Source organism: Lynx rufus, unplaced genomic scaffold (assembly GCF_022079265.1).
Source record: "Lynx rufus isolate CCGP_SWC_20201006 ecotype Redwood Valley unplaced genomic scaffold, mLynRuf1.p SCAF_9, whole genome shotgun sequence".
In the NCBI taxonomy this organism is placed as follows: Eukaryota; Metazoa; Chordata; class Mammalia; order Carnivora; family Felidae; genus Lynx; species Lynx rufus.
The window spans coordinates 97064845-97078413 of NW_025814897.1; positions in this window are offsets into that span (position 1 = coordinate 97064845).

A 13569-nucleotide genomic window follows, 5' to 3' on the forward strand; every position below is an offset into this window, starting at 1 on the left:
TCTGGAAGGTTGAGCCGACAGGCACTGCCATGGCAGGTAAGATGTCAGAAGACAGAAGGCAGAGGATTCAGATTCGGGGCTTGAACAGGTGGCAGGATGACGACATCCGTTTGTTGCGGTGGGGGGTGGGGGTGGGGGTCGAGGGAGTGCCACCTTCAACCGGAAGCTGCACATCAGGGCCAGACCCGGGTTTTCAGAGCATTGGGGAGGGTTTCAGGTTTGCGGAGCTGCCACAGAGTATGGGGAGACTGTCGGAGAATCAAACCTCGACTCAAACACGACTTCTCTTCTCAGCTATTTTGGAGATAAACATGATCGTCAGTGATTCGGGGGAGAAAAAAGCGACCGTTCAGCCTGATGGTCGAGACGATCGCTGTTGACACTGTGTTCATACCGATTTTATTCCCAGTGGCCGAAAGGTGGAAACAACCCAAGTGCCCGTCAACAGAGGAATGGTAAAACAGAATGTGGTGTGTTCGTACAGCAAAATACTATTCGGCCACCCGAAGAAATGAAATCTTGATATAGATGCTACAAAGTGGGTGGGCCTGAGAAATGTCACACTAGGTGAAATAAACCAGACGCAGAAGGACAAATATTGCACGCTCGCTTCCATTAACGTGAGGTGCCTAAAGTGAGCAAATTCAGAGAGACAGAAAATAGAATAGGCGTTACCAGGGGCTGGGGGGCGGTGGGCGGGGAATATAAGGGGGGATTTGTATTTAACGGGTCTGGGGTGTTTTGTTTGGGATGATGAAAAAGGTGATGGTTACATCTGATCCTCAGGGCACGTGACCCCAGGTCCGGGCAGATTTGTAGATCTGTGCCACCAAGAAGAGTGCCCCCAGGTGGACGTGCACGCAGGTGCACTTCTGTCTCTACCTGACCGCCATGCGCCCTGTGGCCTTGCCTGAGCTCGGGGGGCCACAACCAAATACGGTAGGCTGGGGGCTTAAAGAACACAGTGAGTTCTCACAGTTCTGGAGGCTGGGAAGTCCAAGATCAAGGTGCTGGTCCATTTGATTCCTGGGGAGAACTCTCTCTCTGGCTTGCAGAACTTCTCGGTGTCCTCACGTGGCACAGAGAGAGGGAGGGAGGGAGCATGCACTCTGGTATCTTCTTATAATGACGCTAATCCTATAGGTTCAGGGCTCTGCCCTAATGACCTCATTTAACCTTAATTACTTCCCTACTCCAAATACAGCCACACTGGGCTTACAGCTTCAACATATGGATTTTGCGGGGTCACGGTTCAATCCATAGTGGGTCTCAACCTCAGTGCGGCTTGATCCAATCGGTCCCCTTGTCCCCAAGTCAACACGTCCCTCTCACTTCTCTGTTGTACTGGTGGCAGCTCAGTGCTCCCAGTCCTTCAGTGGTGGCTCCTCCTCTCCCTCATCCCCATGTCCCACCTGTCACCTGCTGTCAGAGGGATCTTCCTAAAACACCAGTCAGACCATACCATTCCTTCTCTGTCTGCGTCATCCATGGTCAGACACCCTCAGTGGCTCCCCATTGCCAACCAAACCTTTCACCCTGGTTTTCACGGCCATCCTATAGAATGGTCCAAGCCTGTCTTTCCAGGTACTCCCTGTCCCCTGGTTAACTGTCACACTTTTTCCACACCTCTCTCCCCGTCTCTGTTCACACCATCCCCTCCACCTGCAATGCTCCACCCCCTCCTATCTAGAGGATTTACATCCTCCCAAATCGAGTTCAAGGTCAACATCCTCTGAGATACCTCTTCTGACTGTTCCAGCCGGAAGAGGCCTCTCCCTCCTTGACGTCTTTTGTCCCTTGCATTAGTCAATGACACCTTTGAGAACAAACAACAGAAATGCAGTTCCTGTTGGTGTAAATCCCTATGGGGAATTAATTGGCTCGTGTATCTGCAAAGTCCAGGCTTAGAGCAGGTCCTGGAGATGAAGACGTCAGGACTCTCTCACCTTTCATCACTCGACCCTTTTCTCTGTGGGGGCTGCCCTCACTCTTTCCTGCTATAGGTGGAGTCCCTCTGGGAAGTGGGGGCAGAAAGTGGGAGAGCGGGGCAGAAAGAGGAGGGGCTCCTGCCATCCCAATGCAGTGTCCCCCCCCCACAAAAGAGCATCAACCTACACTCCTAGGGAATGGTTCTGATTGGCCAGGTTTGCGTCACGTGCCGTCCCAAACCGGCCCCTGAGACCAGGAGAATAGGATGCCGTGACGGCCAGGCAAGAGTCACATTGCCAGCTGGTGGGCTGGAAGCATAGAATATTGTCACAGGTACCTTACCAGTAATGGAGCGTGAGAGAGGCAGCTTCCCAAAGGAAGGGACGTGTGGCAGACAGAAAACAAATGTCTATCATGCCGCTTGTCCTTGTTACATACCTTTTGTATTTGTGATTCCCTTTGCACGTGTCTGTGTGCATCTCACACGCCAGACTTGAACTTTTGGGGGACAAGAGAATGTTTCTTATTTTTCTCTAGAGTTCACACTAGGGTCTGACACATAAGTGCTCCGCAAATACTACTAACAATGCATACAGTTGCCCTCTTCCCCCTACAATGACCTTTCAAACAGTCCTTGGTGGGGGAGGGGACATCGAGCGGGGACTATGGTCTTCAAATAGTGCTACAGGCTTGCCTATGAGTTCTGAGATATCGCCCGGGGGTCCTCCTGGGAAAGACAATGAATCATCAGGCCTCTGTGTTGTTCCATTCCTGTTTTTACCTGTTCTGCATAAAATCCACTAGATTTTTTATACAAAATAATTTGAAGAAAGTGTTCTGTGTCTTTCCGAAAGTTTGAAAGCCACTGTGTTGGGGAAGGGCGTTCCACGAACGGTTGTTTCTTTGAGCTGCCCTTCCCCGAAGGTTTCCACGGTCAGATGAGCTGGGGAAACTTTGTTCGCTATGGCCCTTTTTGAAGATTAAAAAAAAAAAATGCACATTAACATATTAAATGCTCTGAGAAGTCCTGCAGTGAACACCTTCTTGGATTGCTTAGTTCACTGGTTCTCAAGATGATTTCATCATAGAGTCCTTTTGGCTGGCAGTACCAATGAATACCCTGCAGAACCCAAACTGAGAACTTCCAGGCTGGGAACTCCCAAGGCCGCTTCTGGCCCTGCTGTTCTTGGGTCCATATGAGGAGTAGCTGAAGGACCTGGAGACAAGGAGCCTGGACGCAGTCACAGTCTCCAAATCTCTGAAAGGCTGTCATGGGACGAGGCGGCTGTTGTGCACAAATCCCTTCCCCTCCCCCGCCAGCCATGCCCACCTTAAAAACGCCACCTCTCCTAACTTGCTGGCAAATTGGGTCAGCTTTTCTTTAGACCGTTTTAGCCACGTGTCTAAAATCTTAAAAAGATGGGCCTCCTTTGTTCTGGCCATTTCATTTCTGAAACTTTATCTGAAGGCAGGAATGGCGCAAATGCACAGGGAGAACACGAACAAAGATGTTCATCACGTATCGGTCGTGATCCCGAAAACCATCAGAATGTCCAGCATCGAGAACTGGTAAACAAAAATTGGGGGACAATGATGCCGTAAAAGCGTGACAGCACTAGACACAATGTGACGCGGTAAGGGAGACACAGAATGAAGACGGAGCAGGGATCGAAACCGGATGTTTCTTGGGGCGCCTGGGTGGCTCAGTCGGTTAAGCGTCCCACTTCGGCTCAGCTCACGATCTCACGGTTCGTGGGTTCGAGCCCCGCGTCGGGCTCTGTGCTGACAGCTCGGAGCCTGGAGCCTGTTTCAGATTCTGTGTCTCCCTCCCTCTCTGCCCCTCCCCTGCTCACGCTCCGTCTCTCTTTCTCTCGAAAGTAAATAAACATTAAAAAAAAAAAAAAACCACGGATGTTTCTTAAAATAATATCGATATTCGTGCTTCTCAGTCTACCTATGCTTGAAGGACCGCTTTGTGATTTCTCTTTGGTTACAACCCGATACTTTTGGCAAACACGGTGATTTGGCCACGTCAAATTGCGATAGAAGTTTCCACATGCTCACTCGTGTTTTTCATACTTTCTCTTCGTGAAACGGTTTGCGGACCACACTTAGAATTGCCCTGCTTCCCATCTTAGATAAAAGACGGGGAGGAAATGCAATACAAGGCCAAAAGTGATTTTCTCTAACTAGTGAGTTGGGGGTGATCATTCTTCTTCTTGTCTGTAGTTTAGCTTTGCTGGGATGAATATGCGTCGCTTGATGGAGTAGGAGAGAAGGTGCTCTGGCACAGGGTGAGAAGCCAGGAGCCGACGGCCACGGAGCCGGTGGCCACAGACCAGACCCGTGGCTGCCTTTGGAGGACACATCGTGACTCAGCGGCTTCTTGCGGGCACAGCAGCAGAGGCCAAAGCCCCCATCTCTGCGGTCTCTGCCCCTCCGTCCCCATCCGTGGGCACCGAATTTTCTGGAAACCCGGAGCAGCACGTACGTCACCTGCACAGCACAGCCCCGCGTGCCAACAACGCCAGGCCACCAGACATCCCGTCGGCGCATCCAGACCAGAGGCTGAGCCGCGGCGGAGGCATCCTGAGTCCAGGACCCTGCCAAGGCCCCGGGCACCGTCTGCTGGCTCCTCAACCACGGGAGTTTTCCCAGGGACCTCCACCCTGCCGGCCGCCAGCCGGAGAAGGAGGGAGGGAGGTCAGGGGCTGTACAGTTGTGGTTAGCAAGGCGGGGGGGGGGGTGGGGTGGGGTGGGGGTGGTACGGAAAGGCTCTCCCCACCACCATTCCTGTGGGGTGAAGGCTGCACTATCCCCCAGGACAGGAGTCCCAGCTTTGTTGTCTCCTAAAAAGAAAAGTCAGAGATGAGTTTCCACATGCACCAAATGGAGAAGAATGTAAAAACCCCCGGGGGCTGACAAAGCCTCTTCTTCTGTGGAACCCGGGCCCTGTGGATGCCCCGGGGGCCAGGGGACCTTGGCAAACAAAGCCGTCTGCCTGGAGCCGCCACTCATTCTGGCCCCAAGAGGGAGGGCAAGCGACCTCGGGTGACTGCCCGTCTCTCTGCGCCTCCCCAACGTCAGGCACATCATGGTCATCAGGGCACAGATTCAAGGATTACCTACCCTCTCCGAGCCTCAGGTAATCAAGGAGGATGTACCAGAAAGTGACTTAGGGCTCACTTAGGTCAGAATCACCTGGAAGTGATGTGATAATTGTGGGTTCTTATATCTTCACGCCAGCGCCAATGGATGAGTCTGTCTGAGGGTGGGGGGTGGGGTGGGGGGGTGATGCCTGGGAATCTGCCTTGTGACAGATTCCTCAGGTGATTCTAACAGCAGTAGAGTTTGACAGTCCTGACCTGGAGGATGTCTGAGGTCAATTTCGGGCTCTGCGTGTGACGGTAAGGTAGCGAGCATTACCTGTCTCTCTGTCTGCCTCTCCACCCCCAGCCCCACCCAAGTTCCCTGTGCCCGACGAGAGGCAGCGGCGGAAGGCCAGGCACGCAGGGAGCCAGGGCTATCCCAGCAGCCACGGCAGGACGGCAGTGGGTGAAGTATTGGAGCCTGGGTGGGGCCCCTGCTTCAGCCCACACTGCCCCGGTCTGTTCCAGACCCTTCCCTATGCCACAGCTCTGGCCCGGGCACCTGACATCGCAGGCTCTGGAGAGCTGGCCGCTGGCCTAGATGTCTCTGCCCACACATAGCTGTGCTAAGCTCACCCAGCCGTCCTCCAGGAGTGCTGCCGGGTGATGCCGAGGACGAGGTTTGAGCCAGATAAGGGCGAAAGGCTGGGCTGGGCTGGGCCATTCCATCTGTCTCCAACTTGGGAAAACAAGTAAGAGTCCTAGAATTCTGGCTGGGTTACCGGAGTGACCCGGGATTCAGGTCAAGTCCTTGGAAAGACATCAGCAACAACAGTCACGTGGGGGGGAGAAGAGCATCTTACAAAGTAGGATTTATAGAGCAATCCCGTCTTTGGGAACACACGCCTTTCAACGAGTGTTTGTGCGTGCGAATCCGTATCTATATCCGTACGGACCTGGAGTGGAGCCAAGCCTCACAGGAAGAGCGCACAGTCCTCCACCTGACTGCCCTCTCTTCACACTCCAGCCACCAGTTGGCTGGTCCCCAGGGCTACCTTCACTTCAGACCAGCCGGCTGGAGGTCCCCATGGACTGGAGGTCCCCATGGACTCCCTTTGGATTCATTAATTCTCTAGAAAGGCTCATAGAACTCAGAAAGGCACTGTAGTTACAATTAGCATTGTATGATAGCAGAAGGATACGCATTAGAAGAGACACATGGGGCTCAGTCTGGGAGGGTTCCAAGCACCATGCTTCTCTCCTGGCATCCGTGTATGACACAACACTGCCAACAAGGAGCCCCACCAGGGCCTCAGCGTCCAGGGTTTTTAATGAGGCTTCATTACATTGGCATAAGGGACTGAGCTCAATCTCTAACCCCCTCCCCTCCCCGGAAGTTGAGCTGACATCACGTGACTCAAAGCCCCGAGTCTCTCTCAGGTATGGCCAGCCCCCACCCTGAGTCATCCCGTCGGCCGAAACTATCAGGTCTGGTCCGATGGGCACACCAAGAGTGGGAAAGGCACTCCTGTTAGCCAAATGCTTTATTACACAAAATGTACATGGCATAGAAAACAGACTGGAAGGGGATTCCCCAAAGCACGAATGGTGCTCCCCAGAGCGCTGAAGTTCAGGATGTGGTGGACCCCGTGGGATCCATCCCTCTTCTTCCCGACACATAGTTAAACTCCATTTCCCACCCTCCATTGCAGTCGGACGTGGCCATGTGACTGAACGCTGTCCAATGAAACGTGAGCAGAAATCATGCTTGCCTTTTCCAAGCTGAACCCATAAAACCTGCCGCACGGTCTTTGACCTTTTTTCCCACCCGCTGGCTAGAGACAAAGCACCCAGGGCCCTAGAGTATGATGGAGCCACAGAGAGGAGGATTCTGGGTCCTGGAATCATCCAGAAAATGGCCACGTACGAGACACCGTCATTGGATTTTTGCTTGAGCAAAAATAACCTATTATGTTAAGCCACTGAAATTTGGAGTTGTTTATTAACAGCAGGTGGCCTGCCCTCATTAATGCGTGGGCAATCTTCTTTTCTTCCCCTTGTGTGAATTTTCTTAACATTCTATAACAAATGAGCATTCTTTTTGTAAGAAGCAAAAACAAACACCAAAGTTATTTTTTAATGACAGCATACAAAACATTAAATTAGATGGTTAGAGTGGAGGGCGCCTGAATAATTTTAAAATGTTTTTGAAGAAAAATTTAATAGAAACGTTTGATAGCCCAGGAAAAAAAGCTTTGTTTTTCTGGAATCGCTAGACCCTGAGGGGCTCTTCCCCTCTCTCAGTGATCCACTCAGCAGGACTTAAAGTAGCTTTTCTCCCTAAGCTCCTACCCCAGCCTGTTGCTTGTGAGCTGCCTCTGCTCCTACCCAGTCCTCTCTGACCCTCTGCCTGGGTCACTGTCCCGCCCAGCGCCTCCTGGGCATCTACCCTGGCGGGTGCCTTAGAAACTTTAGAGCCCGAGCCCTTATTATACCTTATATATGGGGAGACTGAGGCCCGGGATGTAGAAGGGAACTTAGGCTAGGACCCCAGGCTTCCCTCCATCCACAGTGTTTCTCTGCAAGGTAGGTCCTTGGGTGTAAAACAACAGTCTAGGCTCCTTTCAGACATCACCCCAAACTCACTACCCGGACGTTTTCCCCAAGAAGGAACTTTCTGGCCTTCTGCTCAATCTGCTGTGGTTTCACAGGGTAACAAGACACAGGTCTGCCCTCCCAGCTCATCACTCCAGGCCTCCCCAGGGTCTGGGGCCCCAAGGGTCTACTTCCTGAGGATATACTTCCAGTTCAATGTTAAAGAACCCTGCTGAGGGGCGTCTGGGTGGCTCAGCTGGTCTGACTTTGGCTCAGGTCAGGATCTCTCGGGTTCGTAGTTTCGAGCCCCGCATCAGGCGCCATGCCAACAGGGCGGAGCCTGCTTGGGATTCTCTCTCTCTCTCTCTCTCTGCCTCTCCCTGACCTGTGCTGTCTCTCTTAAAATAAATAAACTTAAGGAAAAAAAAGAGAGAATCCTGCTGAGGACTCCCCCTTTCTCATTTTTCATCTCTGAGGTGGCTGGTGCTGGGCATACTTTTTATTATCACTCAACACAGGATCTGTATTAGGGTTCTCCAGACGTGTATCAATCAGACGTGTATCTCCAGACGTGATAATCAATCAGACGTGTGTGTGTGTGTGTATGAGAGACAGAGACAGAGACAGAGACAGACAGAGAGATTTATTTTAAAGAACTGGTTCATGCATTTATGGAGGCAGCAATCCAAAATCTGCAGCGTCGATCAGCGGGGTAGAGACCCAGGGACTAGCCATTCTTGCAGTTCAAGTACCAAGGCCGTCTTGTGGCAAAATTTCCTCTTGCTCAGGGAAGATTCATCTTTTCTTGTATTCAGGCCTTCAACTGATTAGATGAGGCCCACCCACATTATAGAGAGCGGTCTGCTTTACCCAAACGCCACCATCTTTTCTTGTATTCAGGCCTTCAACTGATTAGATGAGGCCCACCCACATTATAGAGAGCGGTCTGCTTGACCCAAACGCCACCAAATTGACTCTTATTTCATCCGTAAACACCCTCACAGAAACCTCCGGGATAAGGTTTAACCAACGATCTGGGCACCGTGGCCCAGTCAAGTTGGCACATGCAATTAACCACCGCAGGATCCTTGAAAACCCAGCCTGAAGATCGGTTTTTCTTGACACCTATGACCTCGTACTCCAGGAAAGTCTGGGACCGTGGTAATCCCAGCCACCTGGAGCATGCCACCTGCTGGGTGCCACGGCGGACTCCTTGCATCAGCGTCTCCACCGTTATCATCATTTATCGTTCCCATTTTACCCAGCGTGCGCCCAACGTTCAGAGTGACTCAGCGACATCCTTCTGTGGCCGACAGGAGAGAAGTCTGGACTTGAGCTCAGACACGGAGGCCAAAGCCACGCGCTTTCGGTTACACCGTGCTGGCTCTCTTCAGGCGAACGCAGAAGCCTCCACAACACGCACGGCACCGTTCTGGGCATTGATGGGCACCCACTCACGGAATCCCTCGGACGCCTGTCCCTCTAAGCCCCCGTGTAACAAATGGGAAGAGCAGGGCACAGGGTGTGGCAATCCTGGCAGCCCAGCAGAGCCCGCGGCTGGGCCACGGCCCTGTCCGGCCTCCCTCCGGTGTCCCTCTGTCCTCCCCTCCCCAGACATACTTTTATCTCATTATTTTTAAAAAAATACTTTATTTATTTGGAGAGAGAAAGGGTGTGAGTTGGCGAGGGGCAGAGAGAGACGGACAGAGACAGAGAGACAGAGAGAGGGAGAGCGAGGATCCCAAGCAGACTCTGTGCTGAGAGTGCAGAGCCCGGTGCAGGGCTCGAGCTCGTGAACCGTGAGCTCGCGACCTGAGCGGAAACCAAGAGCTTAACCGACTGAGCCGCCGGGAGCCCCACACATACTTTAAATTTTAAAGACATTCTATGGAAAAGAGGAGTCTGAAAAGCGTCAGGCTCCAGCTCTCTGCATCCCCCAACACCCCGAGCCTGAGCCTCTAAAACAAATGCCCCTTGTTGTCACTGCGGCCACCAGCGTTTAGGGGCTCGGCCTCTTGTACTGTCACCTGCCCATTTCCTCGTGTCCACAGAATCGGCGCGCTGTCACCCCTGTGGCGCTGTCTCTCTCAATCTGAGGATTTCCCCGGGTGTTTGCCAGCTCCCGCAGATTGTTGGGGGTCACTAGGAGTGAGAATTTTCCAGGAGCCAACAGGGGGCCAAGTACAGGGCTCGGTTTGAGCCCTCTGACAACCCTGAGAGGTGGGCACTTCGTCGTCCCCATTTCACAGATGAGGCAAGTAAGGCACGGAGCCATCAGGGGAATTGGCCAAGGCTGTGTAGCTACTGAGCGAGGCCCAGTCCAGGTCTGCCCGACCTGACAGCGGGAGCTGGTCCAGGAACTGGCCGGGTGGACTTTTAGGAGACGTCAACTGAGGTCCTGCTGCGTGCCTGGCCTCAGTGTGCGCCAGGAACCTAGGTATGTGTGAGAGGCAGGCCCTGCCCTCCTCTGCTCGCGGTCTGGCCGGGCAGCATAGAACTATCTTATCTAACAAGCAAGCGGCTGGCCGGGACCCCACGTTGCGATCCCTGGCCAGCCTCCAGGTCACAGCTTCCCAGCCTCAAGCTTGGGAAAACAGCTCCATTGACGAATATTTGGACCGCGGAGCATTTCGCCCCACTCGGCCTCAGCTTGGGCCTCCAAATGAAGCCTTCCGAAAGGGACCCAGGACAAGGCTACAGGCGGAGAAAGGGGAGGTGTCTGTTGAAATCATCGTTTTCCCTAATGGTAACTGCACACCCCCATGCCCCTCCCCACCCCAACTCAGCAGGGCTGCTGGTGGTCTGGAGCCCCAAGGGGGGCAGGATTTCCAGATAGCAGGGCTGAGCTGGTGGGGTCCGCCCCCATCAAGACCCCAGGCCCCTCCCCATGACAACAAAAGGCTTTTCCCTTTCCCCATAACTCCCTGTTCCTCTCGCACCCTCCCGGTTCTGCCAGTCACCACTGTGGCCCCTCCCTGGAGCCCTGCGGCGTGGAGAGCAGGTGACCTGGGAGTAAGGGTCTAGCTTCGTGGTGACCCGGCTAGTTCTTCCAGAGGGGGGTGCCAGGTCTTGCTGGGACAGAGCTGCGTCTGAGCCACGAGTCCCCCTGAGGACTCACAGGCAAGAGGCAGAGCCGTTCAAAGCTGCCAAGAAACACGATTCATTCACTAGTCAATTACCGAGTTCCTACTCAGGGCCAGCTCTGAGCTGAGAGGTGGTGAGAAATCACACTGATAGGTGGGAATTAAAACCAAGGAAGCGCTGAGGACAGGAGGAGCTTGATTCTACGACCCTTGAAACAAAGAACCAGATGGGAGTCTGGGAAGGCTTCCTGGAGGAGGTGATGCATGGCCTGTGTTTGGTCACATGAGTAGGAGCTAACCAAGGGAGGAGACAGAAGAGTGAGAATCGCAGTCTGGATGGGCAGGGAGATTTGGAGGCAGTGAAAGAAGTCCTGGTTAGTGAGAGGACAGAGATGAGGGGGAAGGTCATAGCGGATGGGCTAGAAAACCATGGAGGAGGGAAGGGAGAGGCAGACCAGGCTTTGAAAGATATATTAAAGGTCACAGAGGGGCATCCAGGGTCTTCACCGGGGTCCATGTGCCTAGTGGGCAACTTGCCTAATGCCCAGCGTGTCTAATGTCCATCTCTCATGGGAGGATTTTGACATCCACATAGGTTCATTATTTATTTTATTTCTTTTTGGCCATTCTTCCGTATTGTTTTTTTTTTTTTTTAAGAAAATGTTAAATAATTTAGCCAAGTGCTGAAAAGTTGTTGAAAAATAGAAAAATGTTTTTAAACACAACAGTTGTAAAAAATCTTATTATTTGTGAAAGTTGAATTATGAAAGCACTATTGAGTGTAACCGTTCAGAGCAGACAGACTCGGGTTTGAACCCCAGGTCCGTCCTTCATAAGCTGAGCGTCAGCTTCCGCTTTCTCAGATTCCGTTCTCATTTGGGGTGGGGGGGGGATGGGAAAGTATCTATTTCACAGGATTATTGATACGTTAATGGAACTAGCCTAAGCAAAGAGCAAGCACATTGTGTTCAATTAACTATAGTTACCATTGTTCTCATTATCACCCACGAACTCTCATTTCCTGGCATCAACAACCTGTTCCAGCCCCTGTATTTCTCATCTGGAAAATAACCTCCCCACGTAACTAGTATTTTTCAAGCCAAACTTCTAGGAGTCACCATCGAGAGCTCACTTTTCTTTTTTCTTTTTCTTTTTCTTTTTCTTTTTGCTTTCTTTTTCTTTTTCTTTTCCTTTCTTTTTCTCTTTCTTTTTCTTTTTCTTTCTCGTTTCCGTTTCCTTTTCCTTTTTCCTTTAACTTTTCCTTTTTCTTTCTTTTTCTCTTTCTTTTTCTTTTTTTCCTTTTGTTTTCTTTTTCTTTTTCTTTTTCTCTTTTTCTTTTCCGTTTCCGTTTCCTTTTCCTTTTCCTTTTTCTTTCTTTTTCTCTTTCTTTTTCTTTTTCTTTCTTTTTCGTTTCCGTTTCCTTTTCCTTTTTCCTTTTCCTTTTCCTTTTTCTTTCTTTTTCTCTTTCTTTTTCTTTTTCTTTTTTCCTTTTGTTTTCTTTTTCTTTTTCTCTTTTCCGTTTCCGTTTCCGTTTCCTTTTCCTTTTCCTTTTTCTTTCTTTTTCTCTTTCTTTTTCTTTTTCGTTTCCGTTTCCGTTTCCTTTTTCCTTTTCCTTTTCCTTTTTCTTTCTTTTTCTCTTTCTTTTTCTTTTTCGTTTCCGTTTCCGTTTCCTTTTTCCTTTTCCTTTTTCTTTCTTTTTCTTTTTCTTTTTCTTTTTCTTTTTCTCTTTTCCGTTTCCGTTTCCGTTTCCTTTTCCTTTTTCTTTCTTTTTCTCTTTCTTTTTCTTTTTCTTTTTTTCCTTTTGTTTTCTTTTTCTTTCTTTTTCTCTTTCTTTTTCTTTTTCGTTTCCGTTTCCGTTTCCTTTTTCCTTTTCCTTTTTCTTTCTTTTTCTCTTTCTTTTTCTTTTTCGTTTCCGTTTCCGTTTCCTTTTTCCTTTTCCTTTTTCTTTCTTTTTCTTTTTCTTTTTCTTTTTCTTTTTCTCTTTTCCGTTTCCGTTTCCGTTTCCGTTTCCTTTTCCTTTTTCTTTCTTTTTCTCTTTCTTTTTCTTTTTCTTTTTTTCCTTTTGTTTTCTTTTTCTCTTTCTTTTTCTTTTTCGTTTCCGTTTCCTTTTTCCTTTTTCCTTTTCCTTTTTCTTTCTTTTTCTTTTTCTTTTTTTTTTTTTTTGAGAGCTCATTTTCTTTACTCTCCAGGGCTGATCCACATGCAAATGCACCACTTTCTAAATCTGACGCCATGTCTGCATTTTCCCCATCCCTCTCCTTCCAATTCTCCGTCATCACCCCCTCAGCTCCCTGCATGGTCCCCTAAGTGGTCTCCGGCTTGCCTCCCACCTCCCCCACCCACTCTCCACTGCATGGCCACCATGACCCTCATATCCTCACGGCTCTGGATCCTTCCTAACAACCGAGCATAACTTAAATTTCAGCTCCTCAGGTAAGTGTCTCCTGACCACTTGTCTTAAGTCACTCCCCCTACTCCTCACTTTCTATCCTTTTTACCTTACCCGTAGCCCTTCCGACTATTTGAAACGATCTTATTCATTTATTTGCTTACTTGCTGTTGCCTAGAAGGTGAGTTCCTTGAGGGCAAGGGCCCCTCTGGCTTGTTACTATATCCCCAACACATGATAAGGGCTTGGTAAATATTTGTCAAAGGAGGGACTAACATCAATACTGGTCATACTGAATTAATTTGGAAATGCCTCCAATGTCACCTCCTCTCTGAAGCCGTCTCTGATTTCCCAGGGAATTTTGTGCCTGTGTCTCCTGGCTAGCTGCCCTATGGTTGAACTGGAACCAGACCAGTGGGTGCAGAGCTGCTGGTAGGAGCTGCAGGGTTTCTCTGGGAGAAGCGCTGAACCCCGTTGCCTCCGA